The sequence below is a fragment of the Crinia signifera genome, chromosome 9 (genome assembly GCF_055691185.1).
Source record: "Crinia signifera chromosome 9, ASM5569118v1, whole genome shotgun sequence".
NCBI classification, from domain to species: domain Eukaryota; kingdom Metazoa; phylum Chordata; class Amphibia; order Anura; family Myobatrachidae; genus Crinia; species Crinia signifera.
This window is the reverse complement of record NC_139225.1, coordinates 46,011,191-46,031,968: the sequence shown is the minus strand read 5'-3', so window position 1 is coordinate 46,031,968 and position 20,778 is coordinate 46,011,191.

Sequence of the window (20,778 nt, the reverse complement as noted above, 5' to 3'; positions counted from 1 at the left end):
ACATCACTGATGATGTCATAATTGATTTTAACCTTTTTTTCAAAACTGTAAATTTGACTATTCTGAACTCACGGATGGCACGGACAGCATCTACGACAGTAATTTTAAAACCGATTATGTCAATTGTGACATCACTGATGATGTCATAATTGATTTTGACCATCTTTTCAAAACTGTAAAATTGACGCTTCTGAACTCACGGATGGCACAGACATCATCTACGACAGTAATTTTAAAACCGATTATGTCAATTGTGACATCACTGTTGATGTAATAATTGATTTCGACATCTTTTCAAAACTGTGAAATTGATGCTTCTGAACTCACGAATGGCACAGACATCATCTACGACAGTAATTTTAAAACCGATAATGTCAATTGTGACATCACTGATGATGTCATAATTGATTTTAACCATCTTTTCAAAACATTAAAATTGACGCTTCTGAACTCACGGATGGCACGGACATCATCTACGACAGTAATTTTAAAACCGATTATGTCAATTGTGACATCACTGATGATGTCATAATTGATTTTGACCATCTTTTCAAAACTGTAAAATTGACGCTTCTGAACTCACGGATGGCACAGACATCATCTACGACAGTAATTTTAAAACCGATTATGTCAATTGTGACATCACTGATGATGTCATAATTGATTTTGACCATCTTTTCAAAACTGTAAAATTGACACTTCTGAACTCACGGATGGCACAGACATCATCTACGACAGTAATTTTAAAACCGATTATGTCAATTGTGACATCACTGATGATGTCATAATTGATTTTGACCATCTTTTCAAAACTGTGAAATTGATGCTTCTAAACTCACGAATGGCACGGACATGATCTACGACAGTAATTTTAAAACCGATAATGTCAATTGTGACATCACTGATGATGTCATAATTGATTTTAACCATCTTTTCAAAACTGTAAAATTGAAGCTTCTGAACTCACGGATGGCACGGACATCATCTACGACAGTAATTTTAAAACCGATAATGTCAATTGTGACATCAATGATGATGTCATAATTGATTTTAACCATCTTTTGAAAACTGAAAATTTGACGATTCTGAACTCACGGATGGCACGGACATCATCTACGACAGTAATTTTAAAACCGATTATGTCAATTGTGACATCACTGATGATGTCATAATTGATTTTGACCATCTTTTCAAAACTGTAAAATTGACGCTTCTGAACTCACTGATGGCACGGACTTCATCTACGACAGTAATTTTAAAACCAATTATGTCAATTGTGACATCACTGATGATGTCATAATTGATTTCGACATCTTTTCAAAACTGTGAAATTGATGCTTCTGAACTCACGAATGGCACAGACATCATCTACGACAGTAATTTTAAAACTGATAATGTCAATTGTGATATCACTGATGATGTCATAATTGATTTTAACCATCTTTTTAAAACTGTAAAATTGACGCTTCTGAACTCACGGATGGCACAGACATCATCTACGACAGTAATTTTAAAACCGATTATGTCAATTGTGACATCACTGATGATGTCATGATTGATTTCGACATATTTTCAAAACTGTGAAATTGATGCTTCTGAACTCACGAATGGCACGGACATCATCTACGACAGTAAATTTAAAACCGATAATGTCAATTGTGACATCACTGATGATGTCATAATTGATTTTAACCATCTTTTCAAAACTGTAAAATTGACGCTTCTGAACTCAAGGATGGCACGGACATCATCTACGACAGTAATTTTAAAACCGATAATGTCAATTGTGACATCACTGATGATGTCATAATTGATTTTAACCTTTTTTTCAAAACTGTAAATTTGACGATTCTGAACTCACGGATGGCACGGACAGCATCTACGACAGTAATTTTAAAACCGATTATGTCAATTGTGACATCACTGATGATGTCATAATTGATTTTGACCATCTTTTCAAAACTGTAAAATTGACGCTTCTGAACTCACGGATGGCACAGACATCATCTACGACAGTAATTTTAAAACCGATTATGTCAATTGTGACATCACTGTTGATGTAATAATTGATTTCGACATCTTTTCAAAACTGTGAAATTGATGCTTCTGAACTCACGAATGGCACAGACATCATCTACGACAGTAATTTTAAAACCGATAATGTCAATTGTGACATCACTGATGATGTCATAATTGATTTTAACCATCTTTTCAAAACATTAAAATTGACGCTTCTGAACTCACGGATGGCACGGACATCATCTACGACAGTAATTTTAAAACCGATTATGTCAATTGTGACATCACTGATGATGTCATAATTGATTTTAACCATCTTTTCAAAACTGTAAAATTGACGCTTCTGAACTCACGGATGGCACGGACATCATCTACGACAGTAATTTTAAAACCGATTATGTCAATTGTGACATCACTGATGATGTCATAATTGATTTTGACCATCTTTTCAAAACTGTAAAATTGACGCTTCTGAACTCACGGATGGCACGGACATCATCTACGACAGTAATTTTAAAACCGATTATGTCAATTGTGACATCACTGATGATGTCATAATTGATTTTAACCATCTTTTCAAAACTGTAAAATTGACGCTTCTGAACTCACGGATGGCACGGACATCATCTACGACAGTAATTTTAAAACCGATAAAGTCAATTGTGACATTACTGATGATGTCATAATTGATTTTAACCATCTTTTCAAAACTGTAAATTTGACGATTCTGAACTCACGGATGGCACGGACATCATCTACGACAGTAATTTTAAAACCGATTATGTCAATTGTGACATCACTGATGATGTCATAATTGATTTTGACCAACTTTTCAAAACTGTAAAATTGACGCTTCTGAACTCACGGATGGCACGGACATCATCTACGACAGTAATTTTAAAACCGATAAAGTCAATTGTGACATCACTGATGATGTCATAATTGATTTTAACCATCTTTTCAAAACTGTAAATTTGACGATTCTGAACTCACGGATGGCACGGACATCATCTACGACAGTAATTTTAAAACCGATTATGTCAATTGTGACATCACTGATGATGTCATAATTGATTTTGACCAACTTTTCAAAACTGTAAAATTGACGCTTCTGAACTCACGGATGGCACAGACATCATCTACGACAGTAATTTTAAAACCGATTATGTCAATTGTGACATCACTGATGATGTCATAATTGATTTTGACCATCTTTTCAAAACTGTAAAATTTACGCTTCTGAACTCACGGATAGCACAGACATCATCTACGACAGTAATTTTAAAACCGATTATGTCAATTGTGACATCACTGATGATGTCATAATTGATTTTGACCATCTTTTCAAAACTGTAAAATTGACGCTTCTGAACTCACGGATGGCACAGACATCATCTACGACAGTAATTTTAAAACCGATTATGTCAATTGTGACATCACTGATGATGTCATAATTGATTTCGACATATTTTCAAAACTGTGAAATTGATGCTTCTGAACTCACGAATGGCACGGACATCATCTACGACAGTAAATTTAAAACCGATAATGTCAATTGTGACATCACTGATGATGTCATAATTGATTTTAACCATCTTTTCAAAACTGTAAAATTGACGCTTCTGAACTCAAGGATGGCACGGACATCATCTACGACAGTAATTTTAAAACCGATAATGTCAATTGTGACATCACTGATGATGTCATAATTGATTTTAACCTTTTTTTCAAAACTGTAAATTTGACGATTCTGAACTCACGGATGGCACGGACAGCATCTACGACAGTAATTTTAAAACCGATTATGTCAATTGTGACATCACTGATGATGTCATAATTGATTTTAACCATCTTTTCAAAACTGTAAATTTGACGATTCTGAACTCACGGATGGCACGGACATCATCTACGACAGTAATTTTAAAACCGATTATGTCAATTGTGACATCACTGATGATGTCATAATTGATTTTGACCATCTTTTCAAAACTGTAAAATTGACGCTTCTGAACTCACGGATGGCACAGACATCATCTACGACAGTAATTTTAAAACCGATTATGTCAATTGTGACATCACTGATGATGTCATAATTGATTTTGACCATCTTTTCAAAACTGTAAAATTGACACTTCTGAACTCACGGATGGCACAGACATCATCTACGACAGTAATTTTAAAACCGATTATGTCAATTGTGACATCACTGATGATGTCATAATTGATTTTAACCATCTTTTCAAAACTGTAAATTTGACGATTCTGAACTCACGGATGGCACGGACATCATCTACGACAGTAATTTTAAAACCGATTATGTCAATTGTGACATCACTGATGATGTCATAATTGATTTTGACCAACTTTTCAAAACTGTAAAATTGACGCTTCTGAACTCACGGATGGCACAGACATCATATACGACAGTAATTTTAAAACCGATTATGTCAATTGTGACATCACTGATGATGTCATAATTGATTTTGACCATCTTTTCAAAACTGTAAAATTTACGCTTCTGAACTCACGGATAGCACAGACATCATCTACGACAGTAATTTTAAAACCGATTATGTCAATTGTGACATCACTGATGATGTCATAATTGATTTTGACCATCTTTTCAAAACTGTAAAATTGACGCTTCTGAACTCACGGATGGCACAGACATCATCTACGACAGTAATTTTAAAACCGATTATGTCAATTGTGACATCACTGATGATGTCATAATTGATTTCGACATATTTTCAAAACTGTGAAATTGATGCTTCTGAACTCACGAATGGCACGGACATCATCTACGACAGTAAATTTAAAACCGATAATGTCAATTGTGACATCACTGATGATGTCATAATTGATTTTAACCATCTTTTCAAAACTGTAAAATTGACGCTTCTGAACTCAAGGATGGCACGGACATCATCTACGACAGTAATTTTAAAACCGATAATGTCAATTGTGACATCACTGATGATGTCATAATTGATTTTAACCTTTTTTTCAAAACTGTAAATTTGACGATTCTGAACTCACGGATGGCACGGACAGCATCTACGACAGTAATTTTAAAACCGATTATGTCAATTGTGACATCACTGATGATGTCATAATTGATTTTAACCATCTTTTCAAAACTGTAAATTTGACGATTCTGAACTCACGGATGGCACGGACATCATCTACGACAGTAATTTTAAAACCGATTATGTCAATTGTGACATCACTGATGATGTCATAATTGATTTTGACCATCTTTTCAAAACTGTAAAATTGACGCTTCTGAACTCACGGATGGCACAGACATCATCTACGACAGTAATTTTAAAACCGATTATGTCAATTGTGACATCACTGATGATGTCATAATTGATTTTGACCATCTTTTCAAAACTGTAAAATTGACACTTCTGAACTCACGGATGGCACAGACATCATCTACGACAGTAATTTTAAAACCGATTATGTCAATTGTGACATCACTGATGATGTCATAATTGATTTTGACCATCTTTTCAAAACTGTGAAATTGATGCTTCTGAACTCACGAATGGCAGGGACATCATCTACGACAGTAATTTTAAAACCGATAATGTCAATTGTGACATCACTGATGATGTCATAATTGATTTTAACCATCTTTTCAAAACTGTAAATTTGACGATTCTGAACTCACGGATGGCACGGACATCATCTACGACAGTAATTTTAAAACCGATTATGTCAATTGTGACATCACTGATGATGTCATAATTGATTTTGACCATCTTTTCAAAACTGTAAAATTGACGCTTCTGAACTCACGGATGGCACGGACATCATCTACGACAGTAATTTTAAAACCGATAATGTCAATAGTGACATCACTGATGATGTCATAATTGATTTTAACCATCTTTTCAAAACATTAAAATTGACGCTTCTGAACTCACGGATGGCACGGACATCATCTACGACAGTAATTTTAAAACCGATAATGTCAATTGTGACATCACTGATGATGTCATAATTGATTTTAACCATCTTTTCAAAACTGTAAATTTGACGATTCTGAACTCACGGATGGCACGGACATCATCTACGACAGTAATTTTAAAACCGATTATGTCAATTGTGACATCACTGATGATGTCCTAATTGATTTTGACCATCTTTTCAAAACTGTAAAATTGACGCTTCTGAACTCACGGATGGCACAGACATCATCTACGACAGTAATTTTAAAACCGATTATGTCAATTGTGACATCACTGATGATGTCATAATTGATTTTGACCATCTTTTCAAAACTGTAAAATTGACACTTCTGAACTCACGGATGGCACAGACATCATCTACGACAGTAATTTTAAAACCGATTATGTCAATTGTGACATCACTGATGATGTCATAATTGATTTTGACCATCTTTTCAAAACTGTGAAATTGATGCTTCTGAACTCACGAATGGCACGGACATCATCTACGACAGTAATTTTAAAACCGATAATGTCAATTGTGACATCACTGATGATGTCATTATTGATTTTAACCATCTTTTCAAAACTGTAAAATTGACACTTCTGAACTCACAGATGGCACGGACATCATCTACGACAGTAATTTTAAAACCGATAATGTCAATTGTGACATCACTGATGATGTCATAATTGATTTTAACCATCTTTTCAAAACTGTAAATTTGACGATTCTGAACTCACGGATGGCACGGACATCATCTACGACAGTAATTTTAAAACCGATTATGTCAATTGTGACATCACTGATGATGTCATAATTGATTTTAACCATCTTTTCAAAACTGTAAATTTGACGATTCTGAACTCACGGATGGCACAGACATCATCTACGACAGTAATTTTAAAACCGATTATGTCAATTGTGACATCACTGATGATGTCATAATTGATTTTGACCATCTTTTCAAAACTGTAAAATTGACACTTCTGAACTCACGGATGGCACAGACATCATCTACGACAGTAATTTTAAAACCGATTATGTCAATTGTGACATCACTGATGATGTCATAATTGATTTTGACCATCTTTTCAAAACTGTGAAATTGATGCTTCTGAACTCACAAATGGCACGGACATCATCTACGACAGTAATTTTAAAACCGATAATGTCAATTGTGACATCACTGATGATGTCATAATTGATTTTAACCATCTTTTCAAAACTGTAAAATTGAAGCTTCTGAACTCACGGATGGCACGGACATCATCTACGACAGTAATTTTAAAACCGATAATGTCAATTGTGACATCAATGATGATGTCATAATTGATTTTAACCATCTTTTGAAAACTGAAAATTTGACGATTCTGAACTCACGGATGGCACGGACATCATCTACGACAGTAATTTTAAAACCGATTATGTCAATTGTGACATCACTGATGATGTCATAATTGATTTTGACCATCTTTTCAAAACTGTAAAATTGACGCTTCTGAACTCACTGATGGCACGGACTTCATCTACGACAGTAATTTTAAAACCAATTATGTCAATTGTGACATCACTGATGATGTCATAATTGATTTCGACATCTTTTCAAAACTGTGAAATTGATGCTTCTGAACTCACGAATGGCACAGACATCATCTACGACAGTAATTTTAAAACTGATAATGTCAATTGTGATATCACTGATGATGTCATAATTGATTTTAACCATCTTTTTAAAACTGTAAAATTGACGCTTCTGAACTCACGGATGGCACAGACATCATCTACGACAGTAATTTTAAAACCGATTATGTCAATTGTGACATCACTGATGATGTCATAATTGATTTCGACATATTTTCAAAACTGTGAAATTGATGCTTCTGAACTCACGAATGGCACGGACATCATCTACGACAGTAAATTTAAAACCGATAATGTCAATTGTGACATCACTGATGATGTCATAATTGATTTTAACCATCTTTTCAAAACTGTAAAATTGACGCTTCTGAACTCAAGGATGGCACGGACATCATCTACGACAGTAATTTTAAAACCGATAATGTCAATTGTGACATCACTGATGATGTCATAATTGATTTTAACCTTTTTTTCAAAACTGTAAATTTGACGATTCTGAACTCACGGATGGCACGGACAGCATCTACGACAGTAATTTTAAAACCGATTATGTCAATTGTGACATCACTGATGATGTCATAATTGATTTTGACCATCTTTTCAAAACTGTAAAATTGACGCTTCTGAACTCACGGATGGCACAGACATCATCTACGACAGTAATTTTAAAACCGATTATGTCAATTGTGACATCACTGTTGATGTAATAATTGATTTCGACATCTTTTCAAAACTGTGAAATTGATGCTTCTGAACTCACGAATGGCACAGACATCATCTACGACAGTAATTTTAAAACCGATAATGTCAATTGTGACATCACTGATGATGTCATAATTGATTTTAACCATCTTTTCAAAACATTAAAATTGACGCTTCTGAACTCACGGATGGCACGGACATCATCTACGACAGTAATTTTAAAACCGATTATGTCAATTGTGACATCACTGATGATGTCATAATTGATTTTGACCATCTTTTCAAAACTGTAAAATTGACGCTTCTGAACTCACGGATGGCACAGACATCATCTACGACAGTAATTTTAAAACCGATTATGTCAATTGTGACATCACTGATGATGTCATAATTGATTTTGACCATCTTTTCAAAACTGTAAAATTGACACTTCTGAACTCACGGATGGCACAGACATCATCTACGACAGTAATTTTAAAACCGATTATGTCAATTGTGACATCACTGATGATGTCATAATTGATTTTGACCATCTTTTTTAAAACTGTGAAATTGATGCTTCTGAACTCACAAATGGCACGGACATCATCTACGACAGTAATTTTAAAACCGATAATGTCAATTGTGACATCACTGATGATGTCATAATTGATTTTAACCATCTTTTCAAAACTGTAAAATTGACGCTTCTGAACTCACGGATGGCACGGACATCATCTACGACAGTAATTTTAAAACCGATTATGTCAATTGTGACATCACTGATGATGTCATAATTGATTTTGACCATCTTTTCAAAACTGTAAAATTGACGCTTCTGAACTCACGGATGGCACGGACATCATCTACGACAGTAATTTTAAAACCGATTATGTCAATTGTGACATCACTGATGATGTCATAATTGATTTTAACCATCTTTTCAAAACTGTAAAATTGACGCTTCTGAACTCACGGATGGCACGGACATCATCTACGACAGTAATTTTAAAACCGATAAAGTCAATTGTGACATCACTGATGATGTCATAATTGATTTTAACCATCTTTTCAAAACTGTAAATTTGACGATTCTGAACTCACGGATGGCACGGACATCATCTACGACAGTAATTTTAAAACCGATTATGTCAATTGTGACATCACTGATGATGTCATAATTGATTTTGACCAACTTTTCAAAACTGTAAAATTGACGCTTCTGAACTCACGGATGGCACGGACATCATCTACGACAGTAATTTTAAAACCGATAAAGTCAATTGTGACATCACTGATGATGTCATAATTGATTTTAACCATCTTTTCAAAACTGTAAATTTGACGATTCTGAACTCACGGATGGCACGGACATCATCTACGACAGTAATTTTAAAACCGATTATGTCAATTGTGACATCACTGATGATGTCATAATTGATTTTGACCAACTTTTCAAAACTGTAAAATTGACGCTTCTGAACTCACGAATGGCACAGACATCATCTACGACAGTAATTTTAAAACCGATTATGTCAATTGTGACATCACTGATGATGTCATAATTGATTTTGACCATCTTTTCAAAACTGTAAAATTTACGCTTCTGAACTCACGGATAGCACAGACATCATCTACGACAGTAATTTTAAAACCGATTATGTCAATTGTGACATCACTGATGATGTCATAATTGATTTTGACCATCTTTTCAAAACTGTAAAATTGACGCTTCTGAACTCACGGATGGCACAGACATCATCTACGACAGTAATTTTAAAACCGATTATGTCAATTGTGACATCACTGATGATGTCATAATTGATTTCGACATATTTTCAAAACTGTGAAATTGATGCTTCTGAACTCACGAATGGCACGGACATCATCTACGACAGTAAATTTAAAACCGATAATGTCAATTGTGACATCACTGATGATGTCATAATTGATTTTAACCATCTTTTCAAAACTGTAAAATTGACGCTTCTGAACTCAAGGATGGCACGGACATCATCTACGACAGTAATTTTAAAACCGATAATGTCAATTGTGACATCACTGATGATGTCATAATTGATTTTAACCTTTTTTTCAAAACTGTAAATTTGACGATTCTGAACTCACGGATGGCACGGACAGCATCTACGACAGTAATTTTAAAACCGATTATGTCAATTGTGACATCACTGATGATGTCATAATTGATTTTAACCATCTTTTCAAAACTGTAAATTTGACGATTCTGAACTCACGGATGGCACGGACATCATCTACGACAGTAATTTTAAAACCGATTATGTCAATTGTGACATCACTGATGATGTCATAATTGATTTTGACCATCTTTTCAAAACTGTAAAATTGACGCTTCTGAACTCACGGATGGCACAGACATCATCTACGACAGTAATTTTAAAACCGATTATGTCAATTGTGACATCACTGATGATGTCATAATTGATTTTGACCATCTTTTCAAAACTGTAAAATTGACACTTCTGAACTCACGGATGGCACAGACATCATCTACGACAGTAATTTTAAAACCGATTATGTCAATTGTGACATCACTGATGATGTCATAATTGATTTTAACCATCTTTTCAAAACTGTAAATTTGACGATTCTGAACTCACGGATGGCACGGACATCATCTACGACAGTAATTTTAAAACCGATAAAGTCAATTGTGACATCACTGATGATGTCATAATTGATTTTAACCATCTTTTCAAAACTGTAAATTTGACGATTCTGAACTCACGGATGGCACGGACATCATCTACGACAGTAATTTTAAAACCGATTATGTCAATTGTGACATCACTGATGATGTCATAATTGATTTTGACCAACTTTTCAAAACTGTAAAATTGACGCTTCTGAACTCACGGATGGCACAGACATCATATACGACAGTAATTTTAAAACCGATTATGTCAATTGTGACATCACTGATGATGTCATAATTGATTTTGACCATCTTTTCAAAACTGTAAAATTTACGCTTCTGAACTCACGGATAGCACAGACATCATCTACGACAGTAATTTTAAAACCGATTATGTCAATTGTGACATCACTGATGATGTCATAATTGATTTTGACCATCTTTTCAAAACTGTAAAATTGACGCTTCTGAACTCACGGATGGCACAGACATCATCTACGACAGTAATTTTAAAACCGATTATGTCAATTGTGACATCACTGATGATGTCATAATTGATTTCGACATATTTTCAAAACTGTGAAATTGATGCTTCTGAACTCACGAATGGCACGGACATCATCTACGACAGTAAATTTAAAACCGATAATGTCAATTGTGACATCACTGATGATGTCATAATTGATTTTAACCATCTTTTCAAAACTGTAAAATTGACGCTTCTGAACTCAAGGATGGCACGGACATCATCTACGACAGTAATTTTAAAACCGATAATGTCAATTGTGACATCACTGATGATGTCATAATTGATTTTAACCTTTTTTTCAAAACTGTAAATTTGACGATTCTGAACTCACGGATGGCACGGACAGCATCTACGACAGTAATTTTAAAACCGATTATGTCAATTGTGACATCACTGATGATGTCATAATTGATTTTAACCATCTTTTCAAAACTGTAAATTTGACGATTCTGAACTCACGGATGGCACGGACATCATCTACGACAGTAATTTTAAAACCGATTATGTCAATTGTGACATCACTGATGATGTCATAATTGATTTTGACCATCTTTTCAAAACTGTAAAATTGACGCTTCTGAACTCACGGATGGCACAGACATCATCTACGACAGTAATTTTAAAACCGATTATGTCAATTGTGACATCACTGATGATGTCATAATTGATTTTGACCATCTTTTCAAAACTGTAAAATTGACACTTCTGAACTCACGGATGGCACAGACATCATCTACGACAGTAATTTTAAAACCGATTATGTCAATTGTGACATCACTGATGATGTCATAATTGATTTTGACCATCTTTTCAAAACTGTGAAATTGATGCTTCTGAACTCACGAATGGCACGGACATCATCTACGACAGTAATTTTAAAACCGATAATGTCAATTGTGACATCACTGATGATGTCATAATTGATTTTAACCATCTTTTCAAAACTGTAAATTTGACGATTCTGAACTCACGGATGGCACGGACATCATCTACGACAGTAATTTTAAAACCGATTATGTCAATTGTGACATCACTGATGATGTCATAATTGATTTTGACCATCTTTTCAAAACTGTAAAATTGACGCTTCTGAACTCACGGATGGCACGGACATCATCTACGACAGTAATTTTAAAACCGATAATGTCAATAGTGACATCACTGATGATGTCATAATTGATTTTAACCATCTTTTCAAAACATTAAAATTGACGCTTCTGAACTCACGGATGGCACGGACATCATCTACGACAGTAATTTTAAAACCGATAATGTCAATTGTGACATCACTGATGATGTCATAATTGATTTTAACCATCTTTTCAAAACTGTAAATTTGACGATTCTGAACTCACGGATGGCACGGACATCATCTACGACAGTAATTTTAAAACCGATTATGTCAATTGTGACATCACTGATGATGTCCTAATTGATTTTGACCATCTTTTCAAAACTGTAAAATTGACGCTTCTGAACTCACGGATGGCACAGACATCATCTACGACAGTAATTTTAAAACCGATTATGTCAATTGTGACATCACTGATGATGTCATAATTGATTTTGACCATCTTTTCAAAACTGTAAAATTGACACTTCTGAACTCACGGATGGCACAGACATCATCTACGACAGTAATTTTAAAACCGATTATGTCAATTGTGACATCACTGATGATGTCATAATTGATTTTGACCATCTTTTCAAAACTGTGAAATTGATGCTTCTGAACTCACGAATGGCACGGACATCATCTACGACAGTAATTTTAAAACCGATAATGTCAATTGTGACATCACTGATGATGTCATAATTGATTTTAACCATCTTTTCAAAACTGTAAAATTGACACTTCTGAACTCACAGATGGCACGGACATCATCTACGACAGTAATTTTAAAACCGATAATGTCAATTGTGACATCACTGATGATGTCATAATTGATTTTAACCATCTTTTCAAAACTGTAAATTTGACGATTCTGAACTCACGGATGGCACGGACATCATCTACGACAGTAATTTTAAAACCGATTATGTCAATTGTGACATCACTGATGATGTCATAATTGATTTTGACCATCTTTTCAAAACTGTAAAATTGACGCTTCTGAACTCAAGGATGGCACGGACATCATCTACGACAGTAATTTTAAAACCGATAATGTCAATTGTGACATCACTGATGATGTCATAATTGATTTTAACCTTTTTTTCAAAACTGTAAATTTGACGATTCTGAACTCACGGATGGCACGGACAGCATCTACGACAGTAATTTTAAAACCGATTATGTCAATTGTGACATCACTGATGATGTCATAATTGATTTTGACCATCTTTTCAAAACTGTAAAATTGACGCTTCTGAACTCACGGATGGCACAGACATCATCTACGACAGTAATTTTAAAACCGATTATGTCAATTGTGACATCACTGTTGATGTAATAATTGATTTCGACATCTTTTCAAAACTGTGAAATTGATGCTTCTGAACTCACGAATGGCACAGACATCATCTACGACAGTAATTTTAAAACCGATAATGTCAATTGTGACATCACTGATGATGTCATAATTGATTTTAACCATCTTTTCAAAACATTAAAATTGACGCTTCTGAACTCACGGATGGCACGGACATCATCTACGACAGTAATTTTAAAACCGATTATGTCAATTGTGACATCACTGATGATGTCATAATTGATTTTGACCATCTTTTCAAAACTGTAAAATTGACGCTTCTGAACTCACGGATGGCACAGACATCATCTACGACAGTAATTTTAAAACCGATTATGTCAATTGTGACATCACTGATGATGTCATAATTGATTTTGACCATCTTTTCAAAACTGTAAAATTGACACTTCTGAACTCACGGATGGCACAGACATCATCTACGACAGTAATTTTAAAACCGATTATGTCAATTGTGACATCACTGATGATGTCATAATTGATTTTGACCATCTTTTCAAAACTGTGAAATTGATGCTTCTGAACTCACAAATGGCACGGACATCATCTACGACAGTAATTTTAAAACCGATAATGTCAATTGTGACATCACTGATGATGTCATAATTGATTTTAACCATCTTTTCAAAACTGTAAAATTGACGCTTCTGAACTCACGGATGGCACGGACATCATCTACGACAGTAATTTTAAAACCGATTATGTCAATTGTGACATCACTGATGATGTCATAATTTATTTGAACCATCTTTTCAAAACTGTAAAATTGACGCTTCTGAACTCACGGATGGCACGGACATCATCTACGACAGTAATTTTAAAACCGATAAAGTCAATTGTGACATCACTGATGATGTCATAATTGATTTTAACCATCTTTTCAAAACTGTAAATTTGACGATTCTGAACTCACGGATGGCACGGACATCATCTACGACAGTAATTTTAAAACCGATTATGTCAATTGTGACATCACTGATGATGTCATAATTGATTTTGACCAACTTTTCAAAACTGTAAAATTGACGCTTCTGAACTCACGGATGGCACGGACATCATCTACGACAGTAATTTTAAAACCGATAAAGTCAATTGTGACATCACTGATGATGTCATAATTGATTTTAACCATCTTTTCAAAACTGTAAATTTGACGATTCTGAACTCACGGATGGCACGGACATCATCTACGACAGTAATTTTAAAACCGATTATGTCAATTGTGACATCACTGATGATGTCATAATTGATTTTGACCAACTTTTCAAAACTGTAAAATTGACGCTTCTGAACTCACGGATGGCACAGACATCATCTACGACAGTAATTTTAAAACCGATTATGTCAATTGTGACATCACTGATGATGTCATAATTGATTTTGACCATCTTTTCAAAACTGTAAAATTTACGCTTCTGAACTCACGGATAGCACAGACATCATCTACGACAGTAATTTTAAAACCGATTATGTCAATTGTGACATCACTGATGATGTCATAATTGATTTTGACCATCTTTTCAAAACTGTAAAATTGACGCTTCTGAACTCACGGATGGCACAGACATCATCTACGACAGTAATTTTAAAACCGATTATGTCAATTGTGACATCACTGATGATGTCATAATTGATTTCGACATATTTTCAAAACTGTGAAATTGATGCTTCTGAACTCACGAATGGCACGGACATCATCTACGACAGTAAATTTAAAACCGATAATGTCAATTGTGACATCACTGATGATGTCATAATTGATTTTAACCATCTTTTCAAAACTGTAAAATTGACGCTTCTGAACTCAAGGATGGCACGGACATCATCTACGACAGTAATTTTAAAACCGATAATGTCAATTGTGACATCACTGATGATGTCATAATTGATTTTAACCTTTTTTTCAAAACTGTAAATTTGACGATTCTGAACTCACGGATGGCACGGACAGCATCTACGACAGTAATTTTAAAACCGATTATGTCAATTGTGACATCACTGATGATGTCATAATTGATTTTAACCATCTTTTCAAAACTGTAAATTTGACGATTCTGAACTCACGGATGGCACGGACATCATCTACGACAGTAATTTTAAAACCGATTATGTCAATTGTGACATCACTGATGATGTCATAATTGATTTTGACCATCTTTTCAAAACTGTAAAATTGACGCTTCTGAACTCACGGATGGCACAGACATCATCTACGACAGTAATTTTAAAACCGATTATGTCAATTGTGACATCACTGATGATGTCATAATTGATTTTGACCATCTTTTCAAAACTGTAAAATTGACACTTCTGAACTCACGGATGGCACAGACATCATCTACGACAGTAATTTTAAAACCGATTATGTCAATTGTGACATCACTGATGATGTCATAATTGATTTTAACCATCTTTTCAAAACTGTAAATTTGACGATTCTGAACTCACGGATGGCACGGACATCATCTACGACAGTAATTTTAAAACCGATAAAGTCAATTGTGACATCACTGATGATGTCATAATTGATTTTAACCATCTTTTCAAAACTGTAAATTTGACGATTCTGAACTCACGGATGGCACGGACATCATCTACGACAGTAATTTTAAAACCGATTATGTCAATTGTGACATCACTGATGATGTCATAATTAATTTTGACCAACTTTTCAAAACTGTAAAATTGACGCTTCTGAACTCACGGATGGCACAGACATCATATACGACAGTAATTTTAAAACCGATTATGTCAATTGTGACATCACTGATGATGTCATAATTGATTTTGACCATCTTTTCAAAACTGTAAAATTTACGCTTCTGAACTCACGGATAGCACAGACATCATCTACGACAGTAATTTTAAAACCGATTATGTCAATTGTGACATCACTGATGATGTCATAATTGATTTTGACCATCTTTTCAAAACTGTAAAATTGACGCTTCTGAACTCACGGATGGCACAGACATCATCTACGACAGTAATTTTAAAACCGATTATGTCAATTGTGACATCACTGATGATGTCATAATTGATTTCGACATATTTTCAAAACTGTGAAATTGATGCTTCTGAACTCACGAATGGCACGGACATCATCTACGACAGTAAATTTAAAACCGATAATGTCAATTGTGACATCACTGATGATGTCATAATTGATTTTAACCATCTTTTCAAAACTGTAAAATTGACGCTTCTGAACTCAAGGATGGCACGGACATCATCTACGACAGTAATTTTAAAACCGATAATGTCAATTGTGACATCACTGATGATGTCATAATTGATTTTAACCTTTTTTTCAAAACTGTAAATTTGACGATTCTGAACTCACGGATGGCACGGACAGCATCTACGACAGTAATTTTAAAACCGATTATGTCAATTGTGACATCACTGATGATGTCATAATTGATTTTAACCATCTTTTCAAAACTGTAAATTTGACGATTCTGAACTCACGGATGGCACGGACATCATCTACGACAGTAATTTTAAAACCGATTATGTCAATTGTGACATCACTGATGATGTCATAATTGATTTTGACCATCTTTTCAAAACTGTAAAATTGACGCTTCTGAACTCACGGATGGCACAGACATCATCTACGACAGTAATTTTAAAACCGATTATGTCAATTGTGACATCACTGATGATGTCATAATTGATTTTGACCATCTTTTCAAAACTGTAAAATTGACACTTCTGAACTCACGGATGGCACAGACATCATCTACGACAGTAATTTTAAAACCGATTATGTCAATTGTGACATCACTGATGATGTCATAATTGATTTTGACCATCTTTTCAAAACTGTGAAATTGATGCTTCTGAACTCACGAATGGCACGGACATCATCTACGACAGTAATTTTAAAACCGATAATGTCAATTGTGACATCACTGATGATGTCATAATTGATTTTAACCATCTTTTCAAAACTGTAAATTTGACGATTCTGAACTCACGGATGGCACGGACATCATCTACGACAGTAATTTTAAAACCGATTATGTCAATTGTGACATCACTGATGATGTCATAATTGATTTTGACCATCTTTTCAAAACTGTAAAATTGACGCTTCTGAACTCACGGATGGCACGGACATCATCTACGACAGTAATTTTAAAACCGATAATGTCAATAGTGACATCACTGATGATGTCATAATTGATTTTAACCATCTTTTCAAAACATTAAAATTGACGCTTCTGAACTCACGGATGGCACGGACATCATCTACGACAGTAATTTTAAAACCGATAATGTCAATTGTGACATCACTGATGATGTCATAATTGATTTTAACCATCTTTTCAAAACTGTAAATTTGACGATTCTGAACTCACGGATGGCACGGACATCATCTACGACAGTAATTTTAAAACCGATTATGTCAATTGTGACATCACTGATGATGTCCTAATTGATTTTGACCATCTTTTCAAAACTGTAAAATTGACGCTTCTGAACTCACGGATGGCACAGACATCATCTACGACAGTAATTTTAAAACCGATTATGTCAATTGTGACATCACTGATGATGTCATAATTGATTTTGACCATCTTTTCAAAACTGTAAAATTGACACTTCTGAACTCACGGATGGCACAGACATCATCTACGACAGTAATTTTAAAACCGATTATGTCAATTGTGACATCACTGATGATGTCATAATTGATTTTGACCATCTTTTCAAAACTGTGAAATTGATGCTTCTGAACTCACGAATGGCACGGACATCATCTACGACAGTAATTTTAAAACCGATAATGTCAATTGTGACATCACTGATGATGTCATAATTGATTTTAACCATCTTTTCAAAACTGTAAAATTGACACTTCTGAACTCACAGATGGCACGGACATCATCTACGACAGTAATTTTAAAACCGATAATGTCAATTGTGACATCACTGATGATGTCATAATTGATTTTAACCATCTTTTCAAAACTGTAAATTTGACGATTCTGAACTCACGGATGGCACGGACATCATCTACGACAGTAATTTTAAAACCGATTATGTCAATTGTGACATCACTGATGATGTCATAATTGATTTTGACCATCTTTTCAAAACTGTAAAATTGACGCTTCTGAACTCACGGATGGCACGGACATCATCTACGACAGTAATTTTAAAACCGATAATGTCAATTGTGACATCACTGATGATGTCATAATTGATTTTAACCATCTTTTCAAAACTGTAAATTTGACGATTCTGAACTCACGGATGGCACGGACATCATCTACGACAGTAATTTTAAAACCGATTATGTCAATTGTGACATCACTGATGATGTCATTATTGATTTTGACCATCTTTTCAAAACTGTAAAATTGACGCTTCTGAACTCACTGATGGCACGGACTTCATCTACGACAGTAATTTTAAAACCGATTATGTCAATTGTGACATCACTGATGATGTCATAATTGATTTTGACATCTTTTCAAAACTGTGAAATTGATGCTTCTGAACTCACGAATGGCACAGACATCATCTACGACAGTAATTTTAAAACCGATAATGTCAATTGTGACATCACTGATGATGTCATAATTGATTTTAACCATCTTTTCAAAACTGTAAAATTGACGCTTCTGAACTCACGGATGGCACGGACATCATCTACGACAGTAATTTTAAAACCGATAATGTCAATTGTGACATCACTGATGATGTCATAATTGATTTTAACCATCTTTTCAAAACTGTAAATTTGACGATTCTGAACTCACGGATGGCACAGACATCATCTATGACAGTAATTTTAAAACCGATTATGTCAATTGTGACATCACTGATGATGTCATATTTGATTTCGACATCTTTTCAAAACTGTGAAATTGATGCTTCTGAACTCACGAATGGCACGGACATCATCTACGACAGTAATTTTAAAACCGATAATGTCAATTGTGACATCACTGATGATGTCATAATTGATTTTAACCATCTTTTCAAAACTGTAAAATTGACGCTTCTGAACTCAAGGATGGCACGGACATCATCTACGACAGTAATTTTAAAACCGATAATGTCAATTGTGACATCACTGATGATGTCATAATTGATTTTGACCATCTTTTCAAAACTGTGAAATTGATGCTTCTGAACTCACGAATGGCACGGACATCATCTACGACAGTAATTTTAAAACCGATAATGTCAATTGTGACATCACTGATGATGTCATAATTGATTTTAACCATCTTTTCAAAACTGTAAATTTGACGATTCTGAACTCACGGATGGCACGGACATCATCTACGACAGTAATTTTTAAACCGATTATGTCAATTGTGACATCACTGATGATGTCATAATTGATTTTGACCATCTTTTCAAAACTGTGAAATTGATGCTTCTGAACTCACGAATGGCACGGACATCATCTACGACAGTAATTTTAAAACCGATAATGTCAATTGTGACATCACTGATGATGTCATAATTGATTTTAACCATCTTTTCAAAACTGTAAAATTGACGCTTCTGAACTCACGGATGGCACGGACATCATCTACGACAGTAATTTTAAAACCGATAATGTCAATTGTGACATCACTGATGATGTCATAATTGATTTTAACCATCTTTTCAAAACTGTAAATTTGACGATTCTGAACTCACGGATGGCACGGACATCATCTACGACAGTAATTTTAAAACCGATTATGTCAATTGTGACATCACTGATGATGTCATAATTGATTTTGACCATCTTTTCAAAACTGTAAAATTGA